Below are 17,607 nucleotides of genomic sequence, written 5' to 3' on the forward strand. Positions count from 1 at the left end.
GTCTTGAATGGAATCATAAAAGAATTTAAATACAAGGCTTATCATCCAACGTTGCTTCCAAGTTTAATTGAGTACGATCCAGACTATACTGGAATTTGCCGAGCGGTTTTTGGTCATGAGTGTTATAATTCCAGATATCGTTGAAAATGTTTTGTGGGCTGATGCAGCTACATTTCAACTAAATTGAACTGTTCATCACTATACTTGTGTTTATTACTCTCCAAACAACCACCATTTATTCTTTAACAAGGATTTAAGCGCCCCTGACTTGGCTATATGGGATGGAATTTATACAGGTGTTCTGGAACTTTGTTTCTTCGAGGGAACCATGATATGCGAAAGCTATCCGAGACTGCTAAAAGACAAATCCATTTTATTAAATGCAGTCCAAAATCAATTTTCAGCATTTCTCTCTATGTAGGATAGATGAAATAACGGCTAGAATCCGTTTGTAGGCTAAAACGGGACTCATCAGAGAACAGAACAGTGCCCCATTTGTCAGGGCTCCAAGTCACATGTTCATGGCACCATTTTCGACGAGCTCTGTGGTAGTTTGGGGTTAATGAGATATAAACCTCTGGCTTCCTTGTGTAGAGTCCACTTGATTGTTTGTTATTTGTTATTTTGGTTTTTAGGAGCATTAGCAACTAAGGCCATATTGCTCCGGGATATGCGGTGGTCATTCCCTGACCTTTCCACATTCTCCGTATTTGGTGGTGACGGGCTCGAACCCCGGTCTAATCAAGAAGCGTGTGCTATGCACTGCTGCTCCTTCCCACCTGGCTACGGAGGCGCCAGTCCACTTGAATTGAGCCTTCTTAACACAGTCCGGTTGGAAATGTTTTCACTTGTGGCTGCAGAAATCTCAAGAGATAGTTGATGACAGAACATTGTAGGGTTCCGTCTTGCTGTTAGAGCCAGATAGTCTGTTTGCGACCTTGGCCAGCTCTTCTTGTAATAGTTCATGTCTCCTGAAACTGCTTCCATAGTCCCGAGACGACACTGTGTGACACACTTCCGCCTGCGACTGCCCGGTTTCAGGTCGTCCAGCGGCGTGCCAGCTCAAAGAATCATCTAAACGACGACGATGACTTGCTATCCTGAGTACTGGAGATGTGGCTATCCCACTGAGCAAGCCAAAAAAAAACAAAAAAAAAAAACAGGAAATAAATGATGTGGTCGCAACCTGTGTTTTTATAGGCATCGATAATTTGCATAATGTGCTGCTCTGTAAGGTGGTAGATCGATTTCTATTGGATACTCGGAATATTCGCCTTCGGTGACACTTTTCATAATAAAATATTCGTGAAAAACATTTTGTTCTGTTATTTGTCGAGCAATGTATTATGTAATAAGCAATGGTCTCTGCTGGAGGTTCAGTAGTCAATAGTTATAGAATTTGAGAACATGTCTGAGGAATTATACTTTGTCGCTCTGTGCTCAGAAGACTACGCCTTTGAGAATAGCATAGTTGGTGTAATCGCCGTTTACCGCACAACGGGTGGAAAAGTGCTAAGTTCGAATGCTGTGGCTGATGTGATGAATTTTTATGGGCCTTTTTCGTAGTGTGCTCACCTTTTTTTTTTTTTTTTTTTTCGTTTTTCTCACAGCGTGCCTTGGTCTCAGACGAGGATAGCATGGTATTTTCCTTCTGGAACCTTGGATTTTTAAAGACAGAACACACGTAATTTACATATAATATATACGTCTCAATATGGTCTGAGTTGGTGATGCACTTAAAACCCTTCAGTACATCAATCAAAACACTACAGACCAACGTGTCAGCATATTGAACAGATGTAATTTTTTTTTTTTTTGTTTGTTTTTAAGTTTATGTATGCCCTTTCGGTTGTGCTAGCATTGATTAAAAAATATATTTAAAATATTGCTGTTATTTACAGCCAAACATGTTTCCTTACTTATGGCAACCCTGTTAGAATCGGTGACATACGTTAAAAATAATCTTTGTAACTGAACCACGCCATTTCTCTAATATGGTGTGGCAAACGCTTTTCGCCGATCATCCGTCGTATTGCCTTTCAGCTTTGGGTTGTTTAATCAGCCTGGTAATACGGCACGAACAATGACTTCTTATGGAATATTTGTAAGGCTACAGTTTGCGCTATTATTAGAAACGGGGATGTATTAAATGAAAGGAGGCTGTTTGCTCACACAGAGAGGTCTAATTTGAATGATTCGACTGTAATGTACAGACATTACAGCAGTAGGAGGAGATACTCTTGGCCCTTTTCTAATAAGCAGCCTGTAGGGTATAGAGTGCAAGAACAAGGATACGGGTGGGTGTGTGTGCGTTGGAGGTACGAGTTGCCGAAAAGAAATCGATCGCCCAGATGAGAGAGACCGTAAATTGAACATGAATTTTCATTACCTGAGGCTTAACAGTGCAGTAATACTTCGCTGGCCTTGAGCGACGAAGTTGTGGTGACTGATGCGAGCAACCAGCTCGCCTTCGGTAAATATTGATTTTTTGGCGCTCATACCGAGGAAGCTCGTGGCACGCGTGCTTGTCTGACACACATGAATGCACGCACGCACGTTCTAGAAAGCGAGAGCAAGTAGAGCCTGACCTCCATTGCCGATTGAGTCCGTCATTGTACGCATCTTTTTGCCTTGCGGCTCTGTAATTGCCAGACGAATCAATAGGAAACATGTTTGTATACTATTGACTGTTTCGCCTAATCAATGCCGGTAGGACGAACAATTGGTTCTTGTTATCGAAACGCTGGTCATTTCAACCCCCTTTCACCCCGATTTCAACCGGCAACGCAAATATTTAGAATAATGGAGATGGGAGTATTATCACTGTTGCACAGCCAACCGTCACTGCTCTTGCTACTGAGTAATGGCCTAATCAATAATAATTAGGTGTGGAAGCGGTGTAAATGACAGCCGCCTGGGACAATTTGACACTGCTGCCGCTGGTGACGTGTGACCCACCAAACATGTGTCGCGTCTTGATTACATCACTTACTTGGCCACGCTACCTGCAAGCTCACAAAGTCTCAAACCGATCAGACTTCGTGACTGGGAACATAATTGAATGTTGTAAAATCACACTGTAGCGTGTATCGGGTCACTAAACATTCTCCGCATCTTGGCGAAATAATATATTCTGTCGTACAAATGGTCTCGTGTCCTCCCTTCTGAGGTATTTAAATAGCCTCAAGCATTATCGGAGAGGTGGGAAGGCTTATTCTCTCCCTCTCTCTCTTCCTTATCGATGCTTCCTTCCTTCCCGGCACTACGATTTATTTATTTGTGATTAACTTGGAAGTCTTAAGGATTGATTGATCGCGTATACCTGTTCTTTACATATCTTATTTTATACCTCTGGCGTTTTTCGATTGAGTCGATCACCCAGACTAATTTTCCACGCAGATGGAGATTAGGTGCGTTTGGGCGGCAACTTGTTATGTGGAGCGAAAGTAACTGGATCTTTGACTCTGTTAGACATCTTTTCTTGCGATTTAGCATTGTTGAGACACTCTGAATGGGGGCTGCTTTCCCCCTTAAATTCGATCTCCATAAATGACACTTTATTTCAAACGTAAAATATATAAATTTCATTTTTAATACCCCTGATCGGTCAGTAGGCCACATAGGTTGGATAAGTTTACAAGATCAGAGGATATAAGAGCAGTCATGTGGGCTCGAACCACATATCACTTGAGTAGTACCAAATTTAAGATAGTTGAAGGGTGAAAAGACCTAGCGGTAACTGTACAGTCTGACAAGATCACTGAGTAGTACAGACAGGCTGCTAGGACAGGAATTTTTCCAGAAAGAACTAATAGCAGTTATCCCATTGCATTGCGCAGATGTGGAAAACCACAGGTGGCGCCCGATCCTAACACTATATCCAATTGCATAAGACGGTGATCTTGAATACTACATAGAGGTGTGGAAGCCTCGTTTTAGGAAGGATGTAAATATATTGGAAAGGGTGCAGATGACTGTTGCTGGGTGGCGCATCAGCGACTTTGACCATAATGCGCCATATTGTACACTCGTGGATGTAGCGCAGTTAGTAGAATCGCTGTGTGTAAAAGACCTGAGTTCGAACCAATCAATGACGTCAGGAATCTTTTGGGCCTTTTTCACAATGTGCCTGAGGCGATGGTAGCATGGTTTTGGTTTTATCTCCCAGAAACTCGAGTTTTTGACCCAGCAGATAGGCAAACCGATCACAACACCTGCAATTTACAGACATTAATATCTATGGTGCAATATGGCCTAAGTCTCTGAAGCGCCTAAAACTTTGCAACAACAACGTATACATATTAATACATATCTATACAAGCGTATGTATTCACCGGCCGAATTGCATGTTTTTCAGGCTGAAAAAACCTGGAATAACTCACGAGGGAAACCCTACTCCCTTCGCCAGAGATTGGCTAACTACCACATCGATTGAAGAGGCCTTTAGAAATTTCTGCGGTCTATGAAGACTGAGATCTAGACCTCTACAAACCATTGACTAGTGTCGAGACCATTATACTGTCATGGAAGAGGTGCAGAGAAAAACGAAGATTAGTCGCAGGTGGATGGCTGCAGAATAGATGTGAGGAAATTTGCCTTCACGCATAAAGTAACTGATTGTTGGAATAAATTTCAACATGGTATTATGGAATTAGTAGTTTGAATAAATGTAGAGGATTGGACAAATTAATAGAAGGGTCGGGCAGACAAAGCGATAATTTGTTTTCTTTTATGGCTGTTATTATTTAAGCTTTTGCTTCCTTGAATTATTTTGCTGATAATAATATTAACTGAAACGCGTGTACTACTGTCCTACCGTGTTCACAACGAAATATTTCACCAAAAATTAAAATAATAGTTTTTGCAAGTAGTTCAAAATTTGTTCGTATGTTAATATTATACTTTTTTACTCTTATTATTTTTTTTTGTTACTTTCCTTAAAAGTAAATAGAGATGAACTTGTAAAAAAAAAAAAAAAAGTCGTAGGTTTATCCCAAGACCTTGTTTATATTTGAAGAAGTCCATGTGGTGGAGGTTTCTAGCTCCTGATTTATCTATTCCAAAATAAGTTTTTTTTTTTACAAGCATATCTATGTCCTTAAATAGAACATACCGATTATAGAATCATTACTATTTTTTTATTGTAAGAACGCATTAGGTAAGTACATAAAAATTTGAGGCAGATTTGAAAACCATATCAGCCAAATAATTAATGAGATTTTTTTCATTGGAGATGTCCGGGAAATTGTACACCGCAATTGTCCATTTTGAAGGTCATGAAAATCTTGTATTTCATACAGCAAAACACTCAAACCGATCATACTGTAGAATACATAAAATTTACAGATACCATACACTGATACCTCTTAGGCTAAGTTTCTTTGGCACAAATGTAAAAACACGCACGGAAAAGGCCTAGGTTAGATTCCACGTGGAAAAAACTTTTTTATAGACTTTAAAAGAAACTTATCCGGGGAATGGCAAAAGGTCTTTGAAATACGCATTTTCCTGGGAAATATGGAGCTTCTCCACCCTCTTATCATTGAATTTTCAGTTGGAAAAATGTATTGATCCCACTACTAATCGTCGAGAATCTTGGAGATATAAGTGGTTGACTTCAAAAAATAACATACCGCTTGTTCAATTCCTTATTAATTAATTAATTAGTTATAATTAATTAGGGACACATTATAATAATGGATTAGAAGCAACTCTTAGGTCGAGAACTGTCTTAAGGAACAGCAGCTCCTGCCCATGTTCTTTGAAATTAAGGGTGGAAGCGGTTTTTTCAGTCCACAGTACATGCCATAGTCATTTTTAAATAACAAATAGTCTGAAATTAACGTTTCAAACATGAACATGTTTGTCCCACCTCGTGGGTAGCACAGTTGGTTGGATTGCCGACCTCCCCACACCGGTTGGAAAAGACCTGAATTCGAAACAGTCAGTAACGCGAGAATTTTGTACGGGCCTTTTTCACAACGTGGCTAAGTTAGTCGGTCTCGGGCGATGGTAGCATGGTTTTTTTCCCACCTTGAAACTCGGGTTTTTCGTCTTAGAAAAACAGAAAATCGACCAGAGAACACAGTTTTTACAGACTTTATTGTGCCGGGCAATATGGCCTAATTTGATCATGCGCCTAAAACCCTACAACGACAACCTGGTAAATTATTATGATGTAATCATTAAACAGTTGGATGCTGGTAACAGTAGTTTTGTCATTAGATATCTCGATTTCAGTTAAGCTTTTGATACTATTCCACATGGAAGGCGGCTATGTAAACTGGAAGGAGTTGGAGTTTCTAGTAAGATCCTACGCTGGATCGTAGGCTGGCTAAAAGACAGATTGTTGGCATAACTGGTTAGTCCTCCGTGTCGACCACTGTAACAAGTAGAGGCCCTCAGGACCTGTTCAGTCCTGTCCTATTTCTAATTTTAGAAATGGTACTGACGAGAGTATTCAAGGTTCGTTCCAAAGGAAACTGTCAAAGTTTACTGATGATTTTGAAGGTGGGAAGGATGATTAACAATTCTAGCCAGGTCATTTGTATTCAAAAAGACTTGGATCGGTTGTATATATGGTCCAAAAAACAGCAACTAAAGTTTAATGCCTCTAAATGTGGAGTGACTTAAAGGCTTAGATGTTATGAATCTGACATGAAATTTTTTATGCAGTTGCAAACCAGAGGCGGACTGCGCCAAAAATTCTTACCGGAAAAAAACTTGTAGTGTCCTCATACTAGTGTTTATGGCCAAAATCACACCGGCCTCCATCAGTCTCCGGCCCACCTTGGTTTCCCCGGTAAGTCTTATGGCCAGTCCGCCCCTGGTGCAAATAAGCGGCTACGAAGGTACTTGGCGTTCTGTTTCCGTGATTTGTAGAACCTTTACTAGTAAGGAGGACGTATGATCGCTCTATATAAGACGACATTTAGACTGGATTTGGAAATTGTTTTCATTTAATGTCTGGAATTTCTGGAAAAAAAAAGAATTTCTGGAGAGGGTTCAAAGAAGGATGACCAGATTGGTGAAGAGTGCAAGTCGATGCACATATGAAGAACGGTTTGAAGGTGTGTACTGCAAAGTTTTGACAACTAAACTTCTAAGGGGAGATCTGGTTGAGGTGTAAGCAAGTCCGATCGTGGGTAAGACAAGATCCGCGGGGCAAAAATGTAAACTCTCAGAGAATAACAAAGAATTAAATCTCTTATAGTTCACCTGTGAAACAGGATTGAACAGTAGGAAAGTTGCTTTCCAATATAGCATAGGTAGGAAGTCCAGCTAAGTTCAAAGCGAAATTGGATGTGTATCTTTTGTGAACGGAAATAGTATTAATATTCTGTTTTATTTATGGTTTTGGCCGATGTCGAAAAAGTCCGCGTTCATGTATCATTTGGCCTTATTATTTCTTGCTAGCAAGGCCCTTAATTCTATAAGCTCTTAATTAATTATCGACTGCTATGACGGGACTCTTCGTTCTGCGAACTACTTTTAGACTGCTTTAGTTATAACTGACCCTCGCCAGGAGCCGTATCACATTTGTCTTCTCTGCTGAAAGGAAATAAAATCTTAAAGGGTATGATAAGAGGTAGTGTTAAGAGCATACTGGCAGAAAATTGCATTCCAAGAACTAGAAGAGGGCTGTTGTCATCCGCTATTTCAGTCAAGCTTTGTGAAACGAGATTTTTCCCCAGTGAAATTGATTCGCGAATAACAGATAAAGAAATTGAATATCTCATCGCGGAACCAAATTGGAGCTACAATTCTTTAGGTTGAATTGAAAATTGCCTAAAATATAAGACATTCATTTCTCTCGCTACAGTAGCAGGAATGAGAAGCACTTAATGAGTTATTCTTTGTATTAGCAGGAGACTCGGTTACTCAGTCATTTGCCTTTGTACGACCGCAGCTAAATTATTCAGAATAATGGTAATTGAAATCACAGTGGACAAGAAGATAAAGGCGTTGTAAAGGGATCTTAGATTCGTCTTAAAGAATGGAATTCATTAATTATGCCGAATTTGTTCAGATCGGCAACTGTTTTGATGTATGAATTAGTATGGAATGGATATCCTCTAGTCATAAGTTTTAAAAAGGAAAGTAGTAGATCAATAGCTGATTCGATAATCCTGTTTGGTTATTAGATTACATAATCTTTGTTTGGACGTTTAGTATTAAACTAAATGAAGAATTTGACAATAAAAAATGGTTTCGGGAATTTATATCTGGTAGTCATGCTTCTTAAACTGGTCTATTGTTTTCGTCCGCTTTAATCGAGGGAATTTGAATTGGGTATAGAACATTTGATAAAATTGCGAAGTTACGCATTTTTACATAATTAATTGCCTTCGCAAATGGCGAAGTGAACAGTATCGCTGCTCTTTGTACTATGTTGTTGCTTGATTTGGTGTATAGGCAGTAAAGGTTATGAGACATTATCGTGTGTTGTCTATAAATTGCTGGTTCGCTGGATGAAAAAATCGCACAGCTCTAACCGAGACCGATTAAATTGGCCACGTCATGAAATTGTAATATTCAAAAAGTATATTTTTATACGCGTCAGCAACTTAGGCCATATCGCGCCATATATAATATGTCTGTGTTCTGTGGTCGATTTGATGTTTTGTTTCACGAGAAACCCGAGTGTCCGAGAGAGAGAAAAAAACATGCTGTCCTGGCGTCATTGACGGGATTCTAACTCAGGTCTTTTCCATTTGGTGTGGGGAGGACAGTGATTATACCAACTGTGCTACACACGAGGGCCAAAAGTATTTAATCATCTGCAATGTCTAAGAACATCTGATAATAAATATTTACAAATGGGATGTATAATTTGCAATCGGAAAGATTTAAATATTAGATTGAATTACCACATTTTTTCGTTGATAGACTGATAATATACTGTATTTATATAAAAATTAGTGATTAGAAATTGACTTAATACGTTTTAAAGGAATGAAAGAATCAGGTCCCTGTTGTTTAAAAGATATTTAATAAGTGAAAATATTGGACTGAATTTACCATAATCGGTTCAATACTTCACTTAAAAAATTTTGTTTTCTAGGGTTTAAAAAAGAGATATAATGGAATAAAGAGTTTATACATTTATTAATTATGATTAATAAATGTATAAATTGTATTTGGTTAAGTATTGTTTATAATTTACTCTGTAGTGAATAGCCAACAGTCTCCTGCTTAATAAGGTGTTTGATTAGTTCCTGATTTGGTAGATAAGGAACAATTATTCTTGAACGTTTACTGTACGGAGACCACTGATTTTGCCACCATTGGAAGTATTTCTGAAATTATTTTTATCCAGTCCTGTCATGTCTCCAATACATCGAGTAAAAAAATATGTGGAGGCCCTAAAGTCTCTGGCGCACTATGGCCATAGATGCTGATGCGGCAAATAAATCCCCACTCAACCAACCTAAAGTCTTGAAACTTTATTAGACAGTTTACATTGTGAAATTAATTTTGGAAACAAGAAGTCACATGAAGTGTTGGAAGTAAGGGAAAAACCACAAGCATTTGGTGCTCTGCCAGAAACTGTCGGTGAGACAAAACAGTATGAATGTCGAAAACCACATGAACCTTTGCTTTCGGTAAAGCATCTTATCCAAAGAATGTTCGTAGTTTTTCTGATTTTTTAAAATCAATCCTAAAATAAGCTTGATATACACCAATGAGCCAAAACATTATGACCATTTACCTAATATGATGTTTGTCCTCCACATGCAGCCGAAACAGCTCGTACTCGGCGAGGCATGGACGCTACAAGATTTCTAAATGTGTCTTGTGATATCTGGTACCAACACGTAACCAGCAGATCCTTTAACTCCTGTAAGACGCTGCAGATCGGAGTTGCTGTTCCAACACAAACCACAGATGACCGATTGGATTGATGTCTGGGGAAATTTGGAGGCCAGGGCAATACCTGGAAGTCTTCCTCATGTTCCGTGAACCAGTCTCGAACAATCCGGGCGGTGTGGCATGGCGCATTATTCTGCTGAAAGACGACACCGCCAGAGGGGAAGACAGTTGCCATGAAAGGGTGTACCTGGTCAGCAATGATGTTTAGGTAGGTAGTAGACGTCATGGCATCTACCAGTATAGCACTACTTCCGGTAGGTGCGGGATTTGTGCATTACAGCACACTCCGAGAATGGTTGATCCAGGTGTTGGTTAATCCCTGGTGGCGAAATGGCCTGAAATAACACTCTTTTTCAGGCCTGTTTTGCAGATGTTCTGAGATTTTACAGGAGTAAAAGGTGGAGATGGGCTTATGTCTAGGAGCCACCCTTCTTATCAGGACACACACAATCAAATGTACAGAAAGACTACAGTATATATAAGAGTATGTATATAAAATCTGTATATGAATATTGTATATAAATTGATTAATGTATATTAGAGAATGTATATACAGTTGTGTGTTAATAAAAAAAAAAAAAAAAAAAAAAGGTAGTAGACGTCAGAGTGCCCGGCCCATGGATGACTGGACCCAGGGTATCCCAGCAGAACATCGCCCAAAGAATGACACCGCGGCAAAGGCTTATTTTCATCCCACGGTGCATCCAGTCGCCATCACTTCCCCAGGTAAACGACGCACACGTGCCTGGCCATCCACATGGTGCAACAGGAAACGTGATTCATCGGACCAGACGATCTTCTTCTAATCACTGAAGGTCCAGTTTCGATGCTCGCGTGCCCATTGTAGGCGCTGTCGCCGGTGAACCGTGGTTAGCATGGGCACTCAGAGCGACCTGCGGCTACGCAGCTCCATTTTCAGCAGGGGTCGATGTACTGTGTGTTGTGACACATTACTCCCGTCACCAGCATTCCAATTACCGGCTAGTTTCGCCACAGTCGCCCTTCTGTTGCCAGGTACCATCCGGGAGGGCCTTCGCTCACCTCGAGCTTCGATGAGCCGTGGTCGTCCAACACCTTGCCGGCGGTTCGTGGGTTTCCCCTCCTCGGACCACTTTTGGTAAGTACTAACCACGGCTGACCGTGACCATCCCACCAACCGTGCCGTTTCGGATATGTTCCAACCCAGTCGTCTGGCCATTATAATTTGGCCTCTGTCAAACTCGCTTAAGTTCGCTTCCTTTCCCATCTGAAGAACAAGAGTAACACTGATTAACGGAGCTCAGTATCAGGCGTTGTTTATTCAATGTCCCGACCTGCGCACGCGCCGTAGTTCACCTCTAGTTGCTTCGATTTGCATAACGACTCGCTGGTTATAATGTTTTGGTCCATCGGTGTATGTAAAACAATTAAGAATTTCATCTTCTGTAAAACAGAATCCCATTGGCTTACTAGCCACTCTCCATTGTTCACAAAACTTCACATCCGATTGTATCATTAAGTATAATCCTCCCCTTCCCTAAACTGTAGGATCACTACTACCCAGATCATGCATCCGTCACTAAACTGCCACTCCTTAGACTGCTGGTCGGACAACCTTTGGCTTTTGAGGTATTGGGTAACTCCTACTTCACCACTAGTTGGCTGTCCTGATTTAGTCCCAAAACGATTTTAAATAAAAATTTATAAGATATCTAAAATAGTTAAGAATAGGTACACCAAAGGCTATTCTTAGAGCCCTTACAATGAAATTGTAAGTAAAATATAATTATTCTAAATTGACCGTAAACTAATGGGAGTACCAAAATTATGGTCATGTTTAAGGAGGCAAATATGTATCATACATAGTCGACGACACAGATTATAGACCTCTTAAATCTATGAACGCTTGATAGATGGAGCGGCAGTCAGACGTTTGATTTTCCATTTTTCAATGTTGCAGAAACCATAAAAGGTTTACCGACCTCTGTCTCAAATCAAATCATCAGAATAATTGTGTAGTAGAAGTAGCATATCATTACCATCGTATGTCTTACTGAAGCAGCAAATCCCAATTATTGTTGTTAACCTCCCATAACCATCTCAAGAGTAAGCGATTTACAGACCTTCAGGGACTAATAGTGATGAAACATCTCCGTGCTGAAAGAATTTCATTCCATGTTTAAGGAATGATAAACTGATTTTATTGCTATAATATTTTTTTATATGAGCTAGGGTTCAAAATAAGGACTTTATACCTTACATAATTAATATCATTTTTACGATGGTCACTTCACTGTAACGAAAGGCATGATATGGAGTAGAAATAAATACTGTTCGGGTAATTTGCAGCGAAAATAAAACGAAAGAAAAAGAAATCATCCAATCTATCAAGGTGTAACAGTATTTTGGTCGACCCATCAATTCTCATGGAAAGCATGTGTGGACAGCGAGCGTACGTTTACACTGACGGAGTATGTGTGTGCTCAGTGGACTAGAATCTTGAGTGAAAGACAAATAAAACAGTCAAAGAAATGGTCCCAGAACATAAGGGTTGGGAGTGTGTATCTCGGAAGGTGCCTGAACAAGATTTTTAAGGAATAATTGAGTGTCATTTGGTTTTCATCTGTGGTAGTCAACATTGATCCTGTTTACTGATGCGGTGGAACGTCGCTGATCCGAACCAGGTCAAGGAACTGACAATGAGCATATCCACTTATGCTGTGGACTGTTTGGTTAAAAATAAATTAAAATATTTTTATAATAATGCGAATTTAGTGTTCGGCCAATCATAACTTGCTTTCATTTGACAATGTCAGGTAGAAAAAGTCCAGTAATATTTTTATTGTGTTTTACAATGGACGTAGAGCAACTGTAAACATCATTTCCTCTGCAGTGATTCAGTTTTTCAATCACTGCACAGGAAGTGGTGTTTACAGTTGATCCTATTGTATCGTAATTTATTTATAGCTTAGAAACTTATCGATGTTCAGAATTCTATTTGCTTGCAACTTGTGCCCAGCACACAGAATTCTGTTTCTGTGTGTGCTTGGCTTACAATATCGTAAACCAGTATAGTTATTTTATATTTCTTGGTTCTGAAAAGCTGTTTGTATATGTTCCGACAGAGGGCGTGATGGAAATTTCTGTTCGGGAGTTGTGCTAAAACATTTTTCCGTGTTTGTGAATGTAATACATTTGGTTTGTCCAGCAGATACGAGAAAGGGAAAAGTGACCTTGTTGAAGGTTCGCGGAGTACTTTGGGCTGCTGTTCGATGTCCATGTAAAACAGATAGTTACAGACTGGATGATGATGTTGCGTTGCCCTTATGTAGCAGATGGACGGAATACGGGAGTCGTTGCATGGGTGGGGGGGAGGAAGAGTGCCTTGTTTTCTTGCCCCACGTGTCACTGCTGTTAGCCCACAGAAGGTACTCCCGGGCCATGTCACGGCGCAATGGCCAAGGCTAACGAGACCGCATGTTGCAGATCTCCCCGCATGCACGCTTGCTCGGTCAAGCGTCGATCTCTTTGTCGGGAAACGGTGAACGCGCCAGCGTCCGGTGGTTATTCACGCTGTATTCACAAGGCTGTTGCGCTTGCTGGGCACAGGCAGCGCGTGAAAAGTGCTTGATGGTGTGGTTTTCCGTCTTCCCTTCTACTGGGTCTCTCTCTCTCTGTCTCGTTATAGAGTGGAAGAAGTAGTATATATCTTGGAAGCATAGTGCGATTGTTGGCCGTTGGGGGCTGTCCCCATTGTAGTTAGGGCTGGCAGGAACAATGACACTTTTTTCGAATTAATTGACTTAAAACTGTCTGGGCGGCGGAGAATTAAAAGGAAGGAGGGTGGGGTTGGGGGAAATGTGTGTGTGTGTGCTTAGGTTTGAATTGAGAGTGATGCACCCTAATGGTAAAGATATCGTTAATGGATTGAATGGTCGGATTTACTTTGTTGGAAATGCTGCTTACTCATTCTGAGGGCTTGTAGTGTATAAAAAATAAAAACGAAAGAAAAGTTCTGTAATTGTCGATGTTAGGCGTTGATTTTTTAGGAGCAGTGAGGGCATCATCGCTCCTAAAATGCATGGAACTAAACTGTTAGTATTCTAATGCTGTAATGTATATCAATGGTAAGCCAAAAGTCAAGGTATATTTTTAAGTTCTCTGGAAAAGTATTGAAACATAAACCAAACCGTTACTTATCAAACTTTTTTTTATTTTATTTTTTTATTTTTTTGCACATTTTCAAGCAGTACATAATCATTTTTGGCGAATTCTTTAATTTTTACTTCTTTTGGGTAATAATTTTACAATACGCGATGTCCTGGACTAGACATGGTCTTTTTTAATTAATTCGCTTTCAATATGATTTCAGTATGATCACCTATCAGTACCTTGTGAATTTTACCGAAATAGAGAAAATACCCATATAATCATCACAGACGAAGTGAAAGAGGTGAAATAAAAAAAGAAAATATACTTCACCTTAAACTACAGATTATTTTAAGCCATCTTTGATTTAAAATGCCTCTACAACAATGCTAGTTGATGATGCTTTCGCTAGTACTCAATCAAATCGCCGATATCGATGCATCACAGATGGTCACAAACACTAAAACCTTTGGTTCAATAAAAAAAAGAAGCCTACAGAAGGTGGCAGATATCCAAGCAAACATCGCATTTAAAAAAACAGAGCTCCATATTTCTAAAACAAACCAAAAAAAAAAAAAAAAAACATACCAGGTTTTAGCTCTAGACAGGCTTAAACACTCAAAAAGAATGTACCCGTATATAGAGAAAGAGATCCCTTCCAAGAATGGACTAGAATATCGTTTGTGCAGAATGAAAATCAGCAGCACAGCCTGACACTAGTGTCACCAGCTTACACAATCAATTCTATGTAACTTCCATCCAGAAGGTTAAAGATTCCAAGGACTCATATCGCCCTTAACGCCAGACAGCAACTAGATGCCACATTATTTTGTGATATTAAGGCAGCATGTGACGACATACATATTAGTCATTTCCCTCATTCATATTTTGATTAATAATTTCAGTATTGATAGTTCATTGTTCAATATTATAAATCCATCCTTCAACTTAGACATCTACAAATTCCTTATCGACAGTATAAATGTAACTGCACCATTTCTAAAGAAGTAATGTAGGCAGGAGTTCTCTCAGCTGACCTCTTCGCTGCCGCTCTTGAACTGCATATCTCATCTAATGCCAATTGCCTCTCAAATGCTGATAATTTAAAACTTTTGTAACATCTATCAAATCTCACAATAGTAAATTTGGAGCTCAATGCGCAAATATTCCCACTCAGAAACAAACTAGAGTCCATTGAGGTTGCTCTAAACTGAGTATATCTCCGCAAGCCACATCCAGAAATGACATCAAGGCTATAGTACAAGTAGAACAAGCAAAACGAGGAGGAAAAAAATAGTCTGTTCCCATAAACACTTAGTCTCATATGCGACGAATATCTAACATTCTAGTTCAGCATCCTTCACACCAAAACCGAGATGTTTGCAACCACATAGGTCATAAAGCAAGAACTTGGGCTTATAAAATCCAAAACAAATAATCTCCTATATTCTTAGATGTCTAGTGCCAGTCGCATTATACGCATCTATTATCCGGTCTTCTTCTCCTCGGATTTTTTCCCCCCTATTAGAGAAAAAAAAAAAAAAATTCGACAACAGTAATGGATGTTGGCAAGCATTAACTCCATTTGCTGGAAACCCATTTATCCTTTCCATAACTTCGCTTTATATAACTAAATGTTATGTTATTGAGACAAGTAAAAGCGAAGGACCTACGTATTCTGGCACTTTTCTATACTAAAAGAATGAACCTCTAAATCGATTGTATGTGGCCCACGCTTCACGGGAAGATAACAATTCACGCCTATCACTGACATTTAAACTGAATAATACTGACCGACTAAAGAATATGTGAGGGAAAAACGTATAGAGATAAAACAGTGAGGGACAGTTATGCAATATATACAGGTATAGATCTTCGATAAGCACAAGAACACCAACCACCAGACGGAACTGGAGTTTGTCTTCGCACCTACTGACCATAATAGGAGCATACCCTCTCTCCATCTGGCCACTCACGCACTCCAACACACCAGTTTGTAGATGGAGACAACAACCTGTAAATGTAAACAACAACAACAACAAAAAAAAAAAAAAAAGAAAGAAAAGAAAGCAGCTTGATTCAACATATAACCATCCTCCTAAGTGTCTGCATTTAAATCACAGGACCTCAGAGCGAGAAGAGGAGCACCCAAAATCACCTTGTTGGACAGTGAAGTCTTGACCGTGGTGCTTCCATCGCCTGAGAGTGCTGATCTCAATTTTATAAACTCTATAATTCAGGTTGAAATGAGCAAGTGATATTTAGCATCATTGCCAATAATATATTTCCTACAAGACAAGGTAATCTTTGTCAGCTATGCGTATAGTTAAATGGGTCCTTTTTAGATATGTATACAGTATTTAAACTTGTGTAATTTATCCTAATTTTTTGCCATTAGAAACTCCCTTTTAGCAGACATTGCTGTCTCTGGGCGAGGCTACAAAATTGAATTAATAATAATAATTAGATCCATAAAAAAATTTTCTGGGACTAAATATGATGATCTGGGGACGTTATACCAGATTCACTTGTTTGAGTAATTTTTCATTTAGAAATTTCGTAACTGCGAGGAGATAATGTGCAGGAGCACTATCCTGCATTCATGAAAAAGAGACATATTCCCTCAGTTTTAGTGACAAAATGTTTGATGAATAGCTCTCTGACGTAACATTTCTGTTGGGAAAAAAATGGTTCAACATTCCCCTAATTACCCAAACAAAAACTCCCGGAGAGTTTAATTCCTTTTGGATATTAGGTTTCTCAGTGGCCCAATAAACAGAGTTGTGTCGGTTAACATAGTCATTTACCTTGAAAATTATCTCATCAGACCGCTAGATTTCATTGGACAAATTTTTTTTTATTTTCGCACATCTCGAGAAACCCTTCTGAAAATTCAACTCTTTTTCTTTTTTTTTTTTTTTTTTTTTCTCTGTAGCACCTCATTAAAATGCGAGATGCAATTTCGCAATGTAAACCGTGCATCTTGACTCTTAAAATTTTTCATTTTTGAAGTTTGAGAGGTAATTTTAGCTTGAAAGATTTGTTTGTGGTGGGCAGGGGTCTAATCTAGAGCTTGCTTAACATATGTAGCATGATCTTTTGTTCGATCTGAACGTAGTGTTCCACTCCTGAGAAGATAAGCATTTCCTGTCTTCTCAAAAATGCTTAATTGTTTGGTAGTGGTAGAGAGTTAAAATGCTTAGCCATTCTCTTCGGATGAATGGTCATGCTTGCTTGTTTATATTAAAGTTTTGCTACAAGAATTCTAATTTGAGTAGCTCTTTCAGCCGTGATGTATATAAAATTATTCTTTTTGAAAGAAAAAAAAAATAGCTTTCTAAGTATAATTATTTAAAAATGCATATAATTTTTTAAAATGTGTACACCGACTTTTGGCTAGCCCCTTACAATTTTTAAAATTATTTATTTTTAATGTATTTGATCTAAACCAGTAGCTTCCAGCTTGTGGTATGGATAAGGGTACTGATAGTACGTGAATATTGCATGTTTTCCGACAGTGATACTCAAGTTATAATACGGTTGCGAATCCCTGTTTCTTCCTTTTCTAGTCCAGTGTTATTGGTACCTTTTCGTATAAAACCATTA

General features: G+C 39.1%; 1 protein-coding gene across 2 annotated transcripts in view; it reads left to right on the forward strand.

The window, feature by feature from the left end:
* LOC150088796 (transducin-like enhancer protein 4) overlaps positions 1 to 17,607 on the forward strand; it is a 223,962-nt gene that overhangs the window by 143,021 nt on the left and 63,334 nt on the right. The gene's annotated exons all lie outside the window — the stretch shown is intronic.

Source organism: Mastigoproctus giganteus, chromosome 3 (assembly GCF_048544385.1).
Source record: "Mastigoproctus giganteus isolate SK-2022 chromosome 3, ASM4854438v1, whole genome shotgun sequence".
In the NCBI taxonomy this organism is placed as follows: Eukaryota; Metazoa; Arthropoda; class Arachnida; order Uropygi; family Thelyphonidae; genus Mastigoproctus; species Mastigoproctus giganteus.